General features: G+C 41.5%; 1 pseudogene; it reads left to right on the forward strand.

The window, feature by feature from the left end:
- Positions 1 to 13888: 13888 nt before the first annotated feature.
- LOC108387972 (KATNB1-like protein 1) lies at positions 13889 to 15951 on the forward strand (annotated as a pseudogene).
- Positions 15952 to 17127: the final 1176 nt, after the last annotated feature.

Genomic DNA, 17127 nt, shown 5'->3' on the forward strand with positions numbered 1-17127 from the left:
CATTTAAGGAGGTTGCACTCTGTTCACTGTAGGGTACCAACCAGCTCTCTGAGAGAAAAAAATAACTTTCCGCTTTCTCCTGCTGTCAGCTTGTGCGTTTGCGTTTCAGACAGATTCACTTTTCTGCAGCTCACGTGTCTTGAAATGTGTTTGCTGAGACCTTGTTCTCAGCCCCCTCTCCCTCTCAACTATTTCCAACAGAGCATGCCACTTTTTACATTTATTTGTCTTCTAACGATAGAATGTTCTGCCAGAAGACATGTGAAGATGATTGCTTCTAGTCAGGCCTCTTGATATTCACTTATGAGACCTGGGTCCCAGGGCAACATGGAACTACTTGTCAAAAAACACAGAACAAATCTGGTGCAACACTGAGCCTAGAATTCTGATTTTCTAATCCCCCAGTTTTGTTTCTCTTCAAAAATCTGTATCCAGACGAGGGCAGATTCTGTTTTTACCTGAGTCCTTACCTCTGTGCTGCTCAGGATTTTGACCTTTGTAGGGTAAGGTCATCCCACAGCTCGCTTCATCCCAGTCTCCCAGCGTTTTTCCCATGAACTCTTGACTTTGATCAGATGTTTGATAGTGACTTCAACCGGCCATTCATGCATTATTTTGATACAAATTTCCATTGGATTTTACAGCCTTGACAAGAGACAACATCTATTTTGTGGGACGGACAGTTTCACAGCATTATTAGTGAGAAATATGACCCCCCTATGTAACAGAGTCCCCCTTTCAGAGGGACCTGCACATGTATTTGGGGACCCAGGTGGAACTGCAGCAGGTCAAGTGTGACCCTCAGAGCCTCCGCTCCTTTCAGTAGCCTGGGCCGCTGTGACCCTGCCCCTCGCACCTGCCCCTGGGCTTCTGTTCACATCTCCTGTGGCCGGCGCCCCACAATGACAGTGGCTTCCATCCCAGAGTGTCCTATTTTCCTGAGGAGTTAATTTCATGTAATACTTAGTTTTGAGAGCCTTTTGGGAGGGCTGACAAGTTACATGCCTATTATAAAATCTTGAAAAATACCAAGACCCACCATTATTAGCCAACATACTTGTGCTCACTGATGAATCCCTTTGCTTTTCTCTTCTCTCTTCCCCACTCTCTCCATGCCTTTTCTCATCTATTCCCTTCTTTCTCCCCTCCCCTCTCTCTGCTCACACTCACACACACAGATATTTTCCAAAAACGCTCTTGTGGTATAACACGGTGACATAATAATAAATGTACACTAGGTCTCTGCCCACCCTCCTTTCCTGGCACACTGCTCCTAAAACCCTTGAAATCTCCAAAGTGCTACGTGACATTTTGTATGCCAGGGAGATGACTGGGGCTGTGAGCTCCAGGTAGCACAGGATGGGGCTGGTTGCTAGGAAATCAAAGGCGTGATTAGAGGGTTAGAACCTTCAGCCCCACACCCTGACTACCCAGAGGGAGGAGAATGGGGCTGGAGGTTGAGTCAATCACCAATAGTCATTGATTTAATCAGCTTTGCCTAGTTAATGAAGCCTCCATAAAAACCTGAAGTATGGGGTTTGGAGACCTTCCAGGTTGGTGCAGGTGCTGGGAGGGGGGCAGGGGCCATGCCCAGTGAGGACATAGAAACTCCATGCCCCTTGCCACATACTTGCCCCATGCATCTCTTCCATCTATTTCTGATCCTTTTCTAAAACAAACAAATACAACTGGTAATTAGTGAGTAAACTATATTTCCCTGAGTTCTGTGTGTCATTCTAGCAAATTTTAAACCTGAGGAGGGGGTTGCAGAAACCTCCAATTTATATACAATTAATTGGTCAGAAGCATGGAGACAACCTGGACTTGTAATTGGCATCTAAAGTTAGGGGATGTGGTCTTATGGGACAGACCCTGAATCTGTAGGGTCTCTGCTAATTCCTGGTACATAGTGTCAGAATTGAATTGAGTTGGGCACCAGCTGGTGATGGAAAACTGGTCCTTCTGGGAAAAAATCTGCACATTCAGTAGCCAGAAGTGAAGAAGTATGTGTGATAGTAGTAGAGAACAAAGAAAAAAGTAGTTTTTTTATACATACCATTTCATCATACAGATGTGGCTTAAACATTCTGTACATCTGATAAGCAGTTTATTCTCAACTTGAGATACTACAAGTGCTAAACTCTGTTTTTATGCTAACATATGTTTTAATGCTAACCCATGGTTTATTATTTACCATAAAACTTAGATTTTCTTGTTCCTTTACCCCTGTTTAGTACTGCTCTATAATCAGTTCTGTTTTTTTTACCATGGTTATGGAACAGATTCCAAGACTGTTTTCATCTTGTGAAACTGAACCTCTATAACCATTGAACAACCCCCATTTGCCCCCCAGCCCCTGGACACTATATTCTACTTTTGGTTTCTATAAGTGTCTAGATACCTCACAGGAGTGGAATCATACCATATTTGCCTCTCTGTGACTGGCTTATTCCACTTACTATAATGGCCTGAAGATAACATCCATGTGTAGCATAAACAGATTTTCCTCCTTTTATAAGGCAGAATCATATTCCATTGTATGCATATACCACATTTTGTTGGTCCAGTCATCTGCTGATAGACAGATTGCTTCCACTTCTTAGTTACTGTGAATAATGTTGCTGTGTACATGGGAGCAGATGTATCTCTGTGAAATCCCATTTTTTATTCCTTAGGATATATACCAAGAAGTGGGATTGCTGGATCATATGGGAATTCTGTTTTTAATTTTTTGAGGAATCCACACTGTTTTCCATAGTGACTGCACCATTTTACATTCCTCCTAAGAGTATGCAAGGGCTTCATTTTCCCCACATCCTTACCAGCATTTGTTACCTATCATCTTTTTTATGATAGCCAGTCTAATAGCTGTGAGATGACATCTATTGTGGTTTTGATTTCCACTGCCCTTATGATTAGTGATGTTGAGCACTTTTTCATACACCAGGTGATGATTTGTCTATCTTCTTTGGAAAACTACCTATTCCAGTCCTTTGCTCATTATTTTTTTTGAGAGGGCATCTCTCATATTTATTGATCAAATGGTTGTTAACAACAATAAAATTCTGCGTAGGGGAGTCAATGCTCAATGCACAATCATTAATCCATCTCAAGCCTAGTTCTCGTCAGTCTCCAATCTTCTGAAGCATAACGAACAAGTTCTTACATGGTGAACGAATTCTTACATAGTGAATAAGTTCTTACATGGTGAACAGTACAAGGGCAGTCATCACAGAAACTTTCGGTTTTGATCACACATTATGAACTATAAACAATCAGGTCAAATATGAATATTCGTTTAATTTTTATACTTGATTTATATGTGGATCCCACATTTCTCCCTTTATTATTATTATTATTTTTATTTTTAATAAAATGCTGAAGTGGTAGGTAGATGCAAGATAAAGGTAGAAAACATAGTTTAGTGTTGTAAGAGAGCAATTGTAGATGATCAGGTGTGTGCCTGTAGACTATGTGCTAATCCGAGCTAGACAAGGGCAATAAAACATCCATGGATGCAGAAGCTTTCTCTCAAAACAGGGGGGGGGTGAGGTTCTAAGCTTCACCACTGTTGTTCCCCAATTTCTCACCTGATGGCCCCCCTGCGACTGTGCCTGTCTTAGGTTGTTCCTCCCTTGAGGAATCTTACCCATCTCTGGCTAACCAGTCATCTTCCGGGGCCATACAGGGAAATGTAAAGTTGGTAAGTGAGAGAGAAGACATATTGTTTGAAAAGGTTAGCTTTTTACTTCTTTGCAGATTTATGCCCTGTGGCTTCTATGCCCAGCACTTGTCTCAAGGTATCTTTACCACCTGGAGGAATTATGATACTTGGTAAATTCGATATGAGGCACGAATTCTATTTAAGGGTTGTAATTAGGAAGGAAGAAGAAAAGCTATAGAGGTAGCGTATGGAAGAAAACATGGGAGGATTGATTATTTCTTAGACATATCTTCTTGTAGAGTACCTTAAGTATGTATAGGTTTTAAACTACTAACTAACTTGCACACATATTAACATAATAGGAATATGGTGACATAAACAAAGCAAATCTATAATTACCATCCATCTCCAGTGAAGCCAAGAAAACCGTTTAGGCACCCTAGGCATTTGTGAAAATTTGTCTATGATATGATGGATATTGTCCAACTGTACTTGAACAGTCTGAGAGAAATCAGACAAATTAAAGCAACCCATTTCTGGGATCTGTTCACATCCCATATGTTCTTTTAACCGTAGATAGTCTATAGTCGTAAGATTTTTGGAGTGCTACAACTTGCAACCCTCCCAACTCCTGATTGAGTTCCAACAGTACAGATCCAGTCAAATTCGTTGTCTCACTGTATGCACATGCCAGCCTAGACATCTCCCTCCTCATTCCAATGGCAAGTCCAGGAAACAGTGGGGTGGAAGCAGCCACAACTGCAGCATCGCCCGGATCCCTGTGGAGGCTTTTTGATGATCATCCCCTGGCACGAGTCCTCCAGAGAGTGCTGATGCCGGAAGCTCCTCCTCATATAGTATCTTAGTTCACTTTCTGGGTAGCCAAGCTAGGCCTTGATCTTCTGCATAGAAACAAACAGACCGTTTGCCCACACTTTGACATGCCCTCTATACCACTGTGTAGAACTCATTGGAGGTCAGCATACAGGAGCTGCATTTTTTTTTTTATTAAGAGAAAGGCATGTTATCAGAAAAGAGTACCTCCATAGCCGATCATCTGACACCCTTTAAGTGATCAACATTAAGGATATTTAAAGCATGTGTTAATGTTTGATTTACCAATACTTTTATCCTGTCAAGGAGTAATCCCCCTTTTCCTTCTTTCTTTCTTTTTTTTTTAATCTTTAATCTACACTTACAAGAAGATTACTATGTTTACTATGCTCTCCCCTATATCAGGTCCCCCCTAAAAGCCACATTATGGTCACTGTCCATCAGCATAGCAAAATGGAGAATCACTACTTGTCCTCTTTGTGTTGTACAGCCCACCCTCCCCTTTCTCCCTCCCCCCCATGCATGCTAATCTTAATACCCCCCTTCTTCTTCCCCCCCCTTATCCCCCCTGCCCACCCATCCTCCCCAGTTCCTTTCCCTTTGGTACCTGTTAGTCCATTTTTGGGTTCTGTAATTCTGCTGCTGTTTTGTTCCTTCAGTTTTTCCTTTGTTCTTATTCTCCTCAGATGAGTGAAATCATTTGGTATTTCTCTTTCTCCGCTTGGCTTATTTCACTCAGCATAATACTCTCCAGCTCCATCCATGTTGCTGCAAATGGTTGGATTTTTCCACTTCTTATGGCTGAGTAGAAATCCATTGTGTGTATGTACCACATCTTCTTTATCCATTCATCTACTGATGGACATTTAGGTTGCTTCCAATTCTTGGCTACTGTAAATAGTGCTGCGATAAACATAGGGGTACATCTGTCTTTCTCAAACTTGATTGCTGCATTCCTGGGTAAATTCCTAGGAGTGGAATTTCTGGGTCAAATGATAGGTCTGTTTTGAGCATTTTGATGAACCTCCATACTGCTTTCCACAATGGTTGAACTAATTTACATTCCCACCAGCAGTGTAGGAGGGTTCCCCTTTCTCCACAGCCTCGCCAACATTTGTTGTTGTTTGTCTTTTGGATGGCAGCTATCCTTACTGGTGTGAGGTGATACCTCGTAGTTTTAATTTTCATTTCTCTGATAATTAGCGATGTGGAGCATATTTTCATGTGTCTCTTGGCCATCTCTATTTCTTTTGTAGAGAACTGTCTGTTCAGTTCGTCTGCCCATTTTTTAATTGGGTTATTTGTTTGTTTGTTGAGGCATATGAGCTCTTTATCTATTCTGGACATCAAGCCTTTATCGGATATGTCATTTTCAAATATATTCTCCCATACTTTAGGGTTCCTTTTTGTTCTATTGATGGTGTCTTTCACTGTACAGAAGCTTTTCAGCTTAATGTAGTCCCACTTGCTCATTTTTGCTGTGGTTTTTCTCGCCCGGGGAGATATGTTCAAGAAGAGGTCACTCATGTTTATGTCTAAGAGGTTTTTGCCTAGGTTTTTTTCCAGGAGTTTTATGGTTTCATGACTTACATTCAGGTCTTTGATCCATTTTGAGTTTACCTTTGTATATGGGGTTAGACAAAGGTCCAGTTTCATTCTCCTACATGTAGCTGTCCAGTTTTGCCAGCACCATCTGTTGAAGAGACTGTCATTTTGCCATTGTATGTCCATGGCTCCTTTATCAAATATTAATTGACCATATATGTTTGGGTTAATTTCTGGAGTCTCTAATCTGTTCCACTGGTCTGTGGCTCTGTTCTCGTGCCAGTACCAAATTGTCTTGATTACTAAGGCTTTGTAATAGAGTTTGAAGTTGGGGAGTGAGATTCCCCCCTACTTTATTCTTCTTTTTCAGGATTGCTTTGGCTATTCGGGGTCTTTGGTGTTTCCATATGAATTTTTGAATTATTTGTTCCAATTCATTGAAGAATGTTGCTGGTAATTTGAGAGGGATTTCATCAAATCTGTATATTACTTTGGGCAGGATGGCCATTTTGATGATATTAATTCTTCTTAGCCATCAGCATGGGATGAGCTTCCATTTGTTAGTGTCCCCTTTAATTTCTCTTAAGAGTGACATGTCGTTTTCAGAGTATAAGTCTTTCACTTCTTTGGTTAGGTTTATTCCTAGGTATTTTATTCTTTTTGATGCAATGGTGAATGGAATTGTTTTCCTGATTTCTCTTTCTATTGGTTCATTGTTAGTGTATAGGAAAGCTACAGATTTCTGTGTGTTAATTTTGTATCCTGCAACTTTGCTGTATTCCGATATCAGTTCTAGTAGTTTTGGAGTGGAGTCTTTAGGGTGTTTTATGTACAGTATCATATCATCTGCAAATAGTGACAGTTTAACTTCTTCTTTACCAATCTGGATTCCTTGTATTTCTTTGTTTTGTCTGATTGCCGTGGCTAGGACCTCCAGTACTATGTTAAATAACAGTGGGGAGAGTGGGCTTCCCTGTCTGCTTCCCGATCTCAGAGGAAATGCTTTCAGCTTCTCGCTGTTCAGTATAATGCTAGCTGTGGGTTTATCATATATGGCCTTTATTATGTTGAGGTACTTGCCCTCTATTCCCATTTTGCTGAGAGTTTTTATCATGAATGCATGTTGAATTGTCAAATGCTTTTTCAGCATCTATGGAGATGATCATGTGGTTTTTGTCTTTCTTTTTGTTGATGTGGTGGATGATGTTGATGGATTTTCGAATGTTGTACCATCCTTGCATCCCTGGGATGAATCCCACTTGGTCATGGTGTATGATCCTTTTGATACACTGTTGAATTCTGTTTGCTAATATTTTATTGAGTATTTGTGCATCTACATTCATCAGGGATATTGGTCTGTAATTTTCTTTTTTGATGGGGTCTTTGCCTGGTTTTGGTATTAGGATGATGTTGGCTTCATAGAATGAGTTTGGGAGTATTCCCTCCTCTTCTATTTTTTGGAACACTTTAAGGAGAATGGGTATTATGTTGTCTTCTCTGTGTGTCTGATAAAATTCCGAGGTAAATCCGTCTGGCCCCGGGGTTTTGTTCCTGGGTAGTTTTTTGATTACCGTTTCAATTTCTTTGCTCGTAATTGGTTTGTTTAACTTTTGTGTTTCTTCCTTGGTCAGTCTTGGGAGGATGTATTTTTCTAGGAAGTTGTCCATTTCTTCTAGGTTTTCCAGCTTGGTTGGCATATAGGTTTTCATAGCAGTCTTTAATAATTCTTTGTATTTCTGTGGGGTCTGTCGTGATTTTTCCATTCTCATTTCTGATTATGTTGATTTGTGTTGATTCTCTTTTTCTCTTAATAAGTTTGGCTAGAGGCTTATCTATTTTGTTTATTTTCTCAAAGAACCAGTTCTTGGTTTCGTTGATTTTTGCTATTGTTTTATTCTTCTCAATTTTGTTTATTTCTTCTCTGATCTTTATTATGTCCCTCCTTCTGCTGACTTTAGGCCTCATTTGTTCTTCTTTTTCCAGTTTTGATAGTTGTGATGTTAGACTATTCATTTGCGATTGTTCTTCCTTCTTCAGGTGTGCCTGGATTGCTATATACTTTCCTCTTAAGACTGCTTTCGCTGTGTCCCACAGAAGTTGGGGCTTTGTGTTGTTGTTGTCATTTGTTTCTATATATTCATTGATCTCTATTTTGATTTGTTCATTGATCTATTGATTATTTAGAAGCATGTTGTTAAGCCTCCATGTGTTTGTGAGCCTTTTTGTTTTCTTCGTAGAATTTATTTCTAGTTATACTCCTTTGTGGTCTGAAAAATTGGTTGGTAGAATTTCAATATTTTGGAATTTACTGAGGCTCTTTTTGTGAGCTAGTATGTGGTCTATTCTGGAGAATGTTCCATGTGCACTTGAGAAGAATGTATATCCTGTTGCTTTTGGATGTAGAGTTCTATAGATATCTGTTAGGTCCATCTGTTCTAGTGTGTTGTTCAATGCCTGTGTGTCCTTATTTATTTTCTGCCCGGTAAATCTATCCTTTGGGGTGAGTGGTGTGTTGAAGTCTCCTAAGATGAATGCATTGCAGTCTATTTCCCTCTTTATTTCTGTTAGTATTTGTTTCACAAATGCTCCTGTTTTGGGTGCATATATATTTAGAATGGTTATATCCTCTTGTTGGACTGAGCCCTTTATCATTATGTAGTGTCCTTCTTTATCTCTTGTTACTTTCTTTGTTTTGAAGTCTATTTTGTCTGATATTAGTACTGCAACCCCTGCTTTCTTCTCACTGTTGTTTGCCTGAAATATGTTTTTCCATCCCTTGACTTTTAGTCTGTACTTGTCTTTGGGTTTGAGGTGAGTTTCTTGTAAGCAGCATATAGATGGGTCTTGCTTTTTTATCCTTTCTATTACTCTGTGTCTTTTGATTGGTGGTGCATTAAGTCCATTTACATTTAGGGTGAGTATTGAGAGATAAGTACTTATTGCCATTACAGGCTTTAGATTCGTGGTTACCAAAGGTTCAAGGTTAGCTTCTTTAGTATCTTACTGCCTAACTTAGCTCGCTTATTGAGCTGTTATATACACTGTCTGGAGAGTCTTTTCTTCTCTCCCTTCTTATTCCTCCTCCTCCATTCTTCATATGTTGTGTGTTTTGTTCTGTGCTCTTTTTAGGGGTGCTCCCATCTAGAGCAGTCCCTGTAAGATGCCCTGTAAAGGTGGTTTGTGGGAAGCAAATTCCCTCAGCTTGTGCTTGTCTGGAAATTGTTTAATCCCGCCATCATATTTAAATGATAGTCATGCTGGATACAGTATCCTTGGTTCAAGGCCCTTCTGTTTCATTGCATTAAATATATCTATCCATTCTCTTCTGGCCTGTAGGGTTTCTGTCGAGAAGTCTGATGTTAGCCTGATGGGTTTTCCTTTATAGGTGACCTTTTTCTCTCTAGCTGCCTTTAAAACTCTTTCCTTGTCCTTGATCCTTTGCCATTTTAATTATTATGTGTCTTGGTGTTGTCCTCTTGGATCCTTTCTGTTGGGGGTTCTGTGTATTTCCATGGTGTGTTCGATTATTTCCTCCCCCAGTTTGGAGACGTTTTCAGCAATCATTTCTTCAAAGAGACTTTCTATCCCTTTTCCTCTTTCTTCTTCTTCTGGTACCCCTATAATACGAATATTATTCCTTTTGGATTGGTCACATAGTTCTCTTAGTGTTGTTTCATTCCTGGAGATCCTTTTATCTCTCTCTATGTCAGCTTCTATACGTTCCTGTTCTCTGGTTTCTATTCCTTCAATGGCCTCTTGCATTTTATCCATTCTGCTTATAAATCCTTCCAGGGATTGTTTCACTTCTGTGATCTCCTTCCTGACATCTGTGATCTCCCTCCGGACTTCATCCCACTGCTCTTGCATTTTTCTCTGCATCTCTGTCAGCATGTTCATAATTTTTATTTTGAATTCTTTTTCAGGAGGACTGGTTAGGTCTGTCTCCTTCTCAGGTGTTGTCTCTGTGATCTTTGTCTGCCTGTAGTTTTGCCTTTTCATGGTGATAGAGATAGTTTGCAGAGGTGGTACGAGTGACAGCTGGGAGAGCTTTCCTTCTTGTTGGTTTGTGGTCTTCCTCTCCTGTGAGAATAGCTACCTCTTGTGGCTTATGCTTGGGAGCTGTGTGCAGACAGGGCTTCAGCTACCTGCACATTTGGTTTGGAGTTTATCTTAGCTGTTGCTGTGGGCGTCGCCTGGCTGGGGCTGCTACTCCAAAATGGTGGAGCCCCGTTGGAGGGGGAGCAGCCTGGAGGCTATTTATCTCCATAAGGGGCCTCTGTGCTCCCTGTTGCTCAAGGGTTAGAGTGCCCAGAGATCCCCAGATTCCCTGCCTCTGGGCTAAGTGTCCTGTCCTGCCCCTTTACGACTTCCAAAAAGCACTCTCCAAACCAAAACAACAACAGCAACAACGAAAGAGGAAACAAAAACAAAGGAAAAAATGCACGATTTTCTTTGTCCTCAGGCGCCAATCTCAGGGACCTGCTCACCGGTCTTGCTGCCCTGTTTCCCTAGTATTGGGGTCCCTGTCCCTTTAAGGCTTCCAAAAAAGCACTCTCCAAAGAAAAAGGGAAAAACGCGCGATTTTCTTTGTCCTCAGGCTTCGGTCTCAGGCACCCACTCACCAGTCTTACTGCCCTTTTTCCCTGGTATTGGGGTCCCTGTCCGTTTAAGGCTTCCAAAAAGCACTCGCCAAAAAAAAAACCACTCCGGTTTTTTTCCACCCACCGGGAGCTGGGGGGAGGAGCACTCAGGTCCCGCCGGGCTGGGGCTTGTATCTTACCCCCTTCGTGAGGCGCTGGGTTCTCCTAGGTGTGGATGTGGTCTGGATGTTGTCCTGTGTCCTCTGGTCTATTTTAGGAAGAGTTGTCTTTGTTATATTTTCATCACTCTATATGGTTTTGGGAGGAGAGTTCCGCTGCTCTACTCACGCCGCCATGCTGGCTCCGCCTCCTGCTCATTTTTTAATCAGATTTTTTTCCTATTGAGTGACATAAGTTCCTTATATATCATGGATATTAACCCCTTATCAGATGTATGGTTTGCAAATATTTTCTCCCATTCTGTAAGTTGCTTTCTCATGTTGCTGATAATTACTTTTGCTGTGCAGAGGCTTTTCAGTTCAACAGTCCCACTTGTTAATTTTTGCTTTTTTTGTTTGTGCTTTTGGTGTCAGATCCAGAAAATCACTGTCAAGACCAATGTCAAGGAGCTTTTTCTCTCTTTCTTCTAGAAGTTTTATGGCTTGAAGTCTTACATTTAAATCTTCATCCCAGTTCATGTTAACTTCTGCGAGTGGTACAAGATAGAAGTCCAGTTTTATTCTTTTGCCTGTGGATATCCAGTTTTCCAGCACCATTTATCAAATACACTGTCTCTTCCTCAATGAGCAGTCCTGGCTGCCTAGCCCAGTATTAGTTGACTGTATATACAGGGTTTATTTCTGGGCTCTTCATTCTGTTCCACTCGTCTATGTGTTTATGTTTATGCTAGAACCATAATAATTTTGATTAGTATGGTTTTGTAATATAGTTTGCAATCAGAAGCATGATGCTACCAGCTTTGGTTATTTTTCACAAGATTTCTTTGGTTATTCAGAGTCTTTTGTGATTCCATACTGATTTTTGGATTGTCTTTTCTATTTCTATAAAATATGTCATTGGAATTTTGATGGCGATTGTGTTGAATCTGTAGATGACTTTGGGTTGTATGGACATTTTAACAATATTGATTATTCTGATTCATAAATATGGGATATCTTTCTATTTATTTGTGTCATTCTCAATTTCTTTCATCCATGTCTTATGGTTCTCAGGGTACAGCTCTTTCACCTCAGTTAAATTTATTCCTAAGTGTTTTATTGTTTGTGATGTTATTACGAATGGCATTGTTTTCATTTTTTTCAGATAATTCATTTTTAGTGTAAAGAAACACAATTGTTGGTTGTATTTGGTTACTTTGTTTATAGCAACTGATTATTAGTTCTAATAAAATTAATTTTGGTGGAGTTTTTAGGATTTTCTGTACATGCGATCATGTCGTCCGCAGAGACATCCTATGGTGCACACCTCAGAGAAACAAGCTCATCCGTTCTCCACATGGGACCGAGCTGTCCCGTGTCGGGGGAAGGGACGGAGGGGAAGAGGAAGCGTGAGATAAGGTCTCCCCGTGGAGAAGCCGCCCAAGCGTCTGGGCCCCTCTACAGGGAATTCTCCCCACCTCACAGCTGCAGCGTAGCCGCGGAGCTGCCGTTCCTGCTCCTGTGGGCAAAACCAGGGGTGGTGGCGCCCGCCCCTTTGTGCTGACCTATGTCCAGTATGTCCCTTCTGGTGATTAGCTGAGTGGGGGTGACTCTAAGGAGGGTTGATTTCAGCACATTTCAGTGATTACTTAGTTTGTTTCCTCCAGCCTTTCTAATTTCATGGGCCTTAAATAATCCTGCTATGTTAAGAACAGCACACTGGAAGCGGACTTGCCTCTCAGCTACCGTCTGTATCAGCAGACCTGCTACCAATATTTTTCTCCTGCAACATCACTTCGCCACCTCCCTTTCATAATGACCAGCCAGTCACTTAAAGAATCTTTATTTTACAGTGTAACCAGATTTGATACAATCAGATATGATTAACCTAATTGGATAAAATATAAAATTTCAGTTTTCCCAAAAAGGGCATCCATACACTTATTGTACTTAACACTTTCAGAAAGGTATAAGGCATTAAATAAAGTTGCAACAGCTTTTGAGAGCCACTTATGTCCTATGTTTACAACACAAAAAGCACAACACTAATAGTGGGAGGAGCCGTGTGACAGTCCTCTTCCCTGTGCCCTCCCAGGTCACCTGCACACACAACCTTGAGCAAGTAGGACTGGAGGAAGGGCTCTGGCATGGGTCTCATCAAAGCACAGACTGGGTTGGGATCGGGGGCAACATGCTTTATGAAATGTATGTTTTCCTATAGAGGATTTCAAACAAATCACTTTTGGTAAATTGAATTTACGTTTAAATTAGCTGCTGAAGTCCAAATTAAATATGAGCTGGTTGGGTTAACAACTTTTCTGATTGTGCTTACAAAAAGCTCTGCTGATAGCATCTGACGCTCCAGAAGAATCTGAAGGCATTTCGATGGGGTAGTAAATGTAGATGCAAAGAGCTGGGCTCCTCCAGGTGCTGGAAGTGTCCCCAATGAGATGCGGGGACCCAGTGAGCTATAAAAATGTGTCCCTTTCTGTTTGTTTTTGTTTTATCTGTACCCTCATTTAAAATTTGTATTATTTATTTTTTCTGGATTATTTTAAGTTAGACATCTTACTGTTTCACTGTAAACACCTTAATTAGATATCTCTAAGAGAGAAGGATCTAAGAGAAAATATATAACCGACATTAGTTCATCGCAAGCAAAATTAGCGATGAGAACAAAAAGTGCTGTTGGCGGTAGCATGAGGTGCCGGTAAGTTGTGGCCACGCCTGCGGGAGCCCGGCGTCCGCAGCGGCCGCGCCCGGCAGGCCTCCTCCCTGGCCCGGCCACGTCCTGGGCCCACCTGCGGGCCTCGCGGAGGCCTCCGCTTGGCCGGGCCGCTCGGGGCGAGGGCGGGGCAGGGCACCTGCATCCCCCAGCGAGGCCCGTCCGCGCGGCGTGGATCGCGGCTAGGGTGCGGGAGGCCGCCGGGGGACACCGGGGCCCTGGGCCGGGGGAAGCACGGACGGAACCCGCCGTCAGGTTCCCACCTTCGGGTGGAGCGGACATGTGCGCGCGTGGAGGGGGTACGGGTCGCGCCGAGAGGGGCCGCTTGAGGACAGACTTTCCCCGGTGGCCACCTGGGCCCGGCCTTGGTATGTAAGAGATAATGGCATCTGAAACTCTCAGTGTTAAAGAACGGAACTTTTGTAGTAATATTGAGGGTCATTCCACTGATCTTCCCAGGAGGATCTCTAATTTCACCAATAAGACCATGAAGGAGGTTAGGAAACCTCCAAAGCAGTTGGCTGCTGACCGCAGAGAACAGCTGGACAAGCTGTGGGAAGCCCCAGTAAACTACCTAAGGTGATTATCGCAGGAAGCCCATCATTCTGTCCCAAACCCTTGTCACAGAAGAAAACAGCCCCGGAAAAGTGGGGGCCGTGACCTGGCAGGTTAAGAAAATGAAGTGGCTTGTGCAGGCCGCTTGCCTGGAAGGCTCCGCTGTGATACGCGGACACCCTTGGTTACCTCAGTGATTCTGGTTCTTCAGACAAAAAGCCCATCATCAAAATACAGTGATGGCTTTTTTTCTGAGGCTTCTCAGGACCATGAAACAATGGCACAAGTTTTGTTCAGCAGGAATTTGAGATTGAATGTAGCTTTAACTTTCTGGAGAAAAAGAAATGTAAGTGAGCTTGTAGCTTATTTGGTGAGCTTACAGGAAGAAAACAATACATCTCACTTGGCTGCTGTGTAGACTTGTTGCCTCTAGTAAAGTCTCTACTGAAAAGCAAATTTGAAGAATACATAATAGTTGGTTTAAACTGGCTTCAAGTGATAGGGAAAGATTTATGAAGGCAGCAGTCTAGCCCGGGTGGCTCCCTCCCCTCTGTCGCCCCCCTCCTCAACACAAACAAAAAAAGCACCGGGCCCAAGATTCGCGCCCTAAACTCCCTCCCCCTCGCCTGCCTGCTTGCACATAGAAAGGTTACAGATAAGGGAAGCAGAAAGATAGATATTGGTCCCGTTGCCTTTGTTCGGGGCTCGGACTTTTTGGGCTATTACTCCCCTCTGAGCCTGCACGGGTGAAATAAAGCCTCAACACTCCAAGACCTCCAAGTGCCGCTTGGTTTTTCCATCGGTGATCCAATCCAGGTTTTTTTCAGTATTTTCCGTAACACAAGCAGTCATAAAAAGGTGGTGGTCAGAACTATCATCCCAAACAGAAATTATAAACGATGGAAATATTCCGATTTTAAAACAACAATTAAGTGGATTGTGGGAACAGGAAAACCATCTTCCTTTGGTTCCAGGATATACTAGCAATATAGCTAAGAATGTAGATGCTTATTTATTACAGTTGCATAGAGACTTCATCTACTAAAGAGCATTTTCTTCAAAACATCCCTGGACCATATGATTTCCCCCAAATGTCTCCCCTGAGAACTGTGAACTGTGGAAGAAATCAAAACCATTTTTTTTCTTTAAAAAGCCACATAAGGAAACCACTAATGAAACCCTGTAATCTACTTCACATTGAAGTGGGAAAATATCCAAAAAGAGCAACTTCAAAGAGGAGAAAGTGCACCGTGAAGATTGTTCATCTTTGCTGCCTTGGGATTGATACGGTTATGTGGTCACATTGTTTAAGAACTACTGGGTCTTAATACAATCCTGTATAAAAATATAATTTATACTATGTGAAAAAAAAGACAGGACTTATTACTAGGAATCACAAAGACCAATCATTACTTTTTTAAAGATTGTGTTTTATAAGAAAACACTTAAATGTATGCAGCTGTTTTCTTATGTTGAAAAGACTTTGAAAGTTTAAAACATCATAGCAATTAATCTATACTTAAAGTTTCTTGTCTGCACTGAGATACTGTGTATACAAATGCCTCAATTATTAATAAGCCAATGTGTATTATACCAATATCTGTTTTAAAAAATTTAAAACCAACCATGCTTCTGGCATGATAAAATCATTGAATTAAATCAGGAGTTTCCATTCATGTAGAATGTTGTTAAAACTTACTCCACAGCATTTTAAGAACTTGAGACTATTTTTAGAATCTCTGATTTTTTTTTCCAGAGTCGTCATGTCATATATGTGTGTGTTATTCCTATATAAAAGGAAAAGGTGTACATGTATGGAATGCTTAACTGGAAATGACCATGGGGTTGGCTAATTTATATTCACTTTTTATTGTATGTATATTTCTAATACTTTCAGTTCTGTATCATTTACACTTTCATTTGAATAAATTCACTAAATATTTCCAAAAAAAAGGAAGTGTTGTTGTTTGTGTGTCCCTTATGGTTCAATTTATAAGAGAGAAAAACAAATAGGGTCCAAAGTGGGAGGGGTGAAGGGAAGGGGACAAACAGAGGTGGGGAGGGAGAGGGAGAGGGGAAAAAAGGGGGAGGGTCAGGGTTCTGCTGTGTGCAACCGCTCAGCCCCATTTTCCTGTTTCTAAGCGGGAGATGGGGTCCTAATACTTAGTGGTTCTGGGGGGGATTAAATGAGACACGCAATAAAGCACCTGGCCCAATGCCTGCCATATATCAAGGGTTCAAAAAGTGGCAGCTATTATCATTATTAATGATTATCCTTCATAGTTTTAAAAAAATTTAGAACTTAATTATAATCACCATGCTCATTTTATATTCTCTTTGAGCGGTATTTGTCACAACAAAAGCCTTTTGGCTATGTAGCTGCTGATGCATCAGGAGAAGAAAGCACAGCCTTGTCTATTCCCCCGCATCCGCCAGCCACACAGACAGGCCTGCTGGCCTTGTACAGCTGTGCTGGAGGGACAGCACCGTGCACGTGGGGGGTGGGGGGTGGGAGGCACTGCCAGGCACTGTCCCGGGAGCTCAGCACTTTGCTGCCTTCTTATCCAGCAGCTGACCTTAGTGAGGATTCCAGTCCTACCAACAGTCTATGGGCTCAGATGATATACTAATTAATAAACCAATATTTATGAACACTTCTTAGCTAGCAGTGTAACAGTGATTAAGACCTCAGACTCTAAAGCTCAAATCCCACCTGCCAATTACCCATCGTGGCTCTTTGCATAAGATGCTTGAACAATTTTTGCAATCGGTTTTTATATCTTTAAAATAAAGAACCTACCTGGTGGATTATTATAAGGATTAAATGAGTTTAATTATACGTGAAGTATTTGGCACATACACTGTGATAGCCATCATTATTTTCTGTATGCCAGGCACTGAGGGTGATGGGGAGATACGAATAGCATGCTTCTAATGGTTTATAATGGAAATTACTTCTATGAAGCTATTAGACAGCTATATATATATAACAAATTTGAGAATGTCCATTGTAGATGTAAAAGCTGAGAAAAGCCCAGTAAAGGAAGGTCACTAGAGGGTGAACAG

The sequence above is a fragment of the Manis javanica genome, chromosome 1, assembly GCF_040802235.1.
Source record: "Manis javanica isolate MJ-LG chromosome 1, MJ_LKY, whole genome shotgun sequence".
NCBI classification, from domain to species: Eukaryota; Metazoa; Chordata; class Mammalia; order Pholidota; family Manidae; genus Manis; species Manis javanica.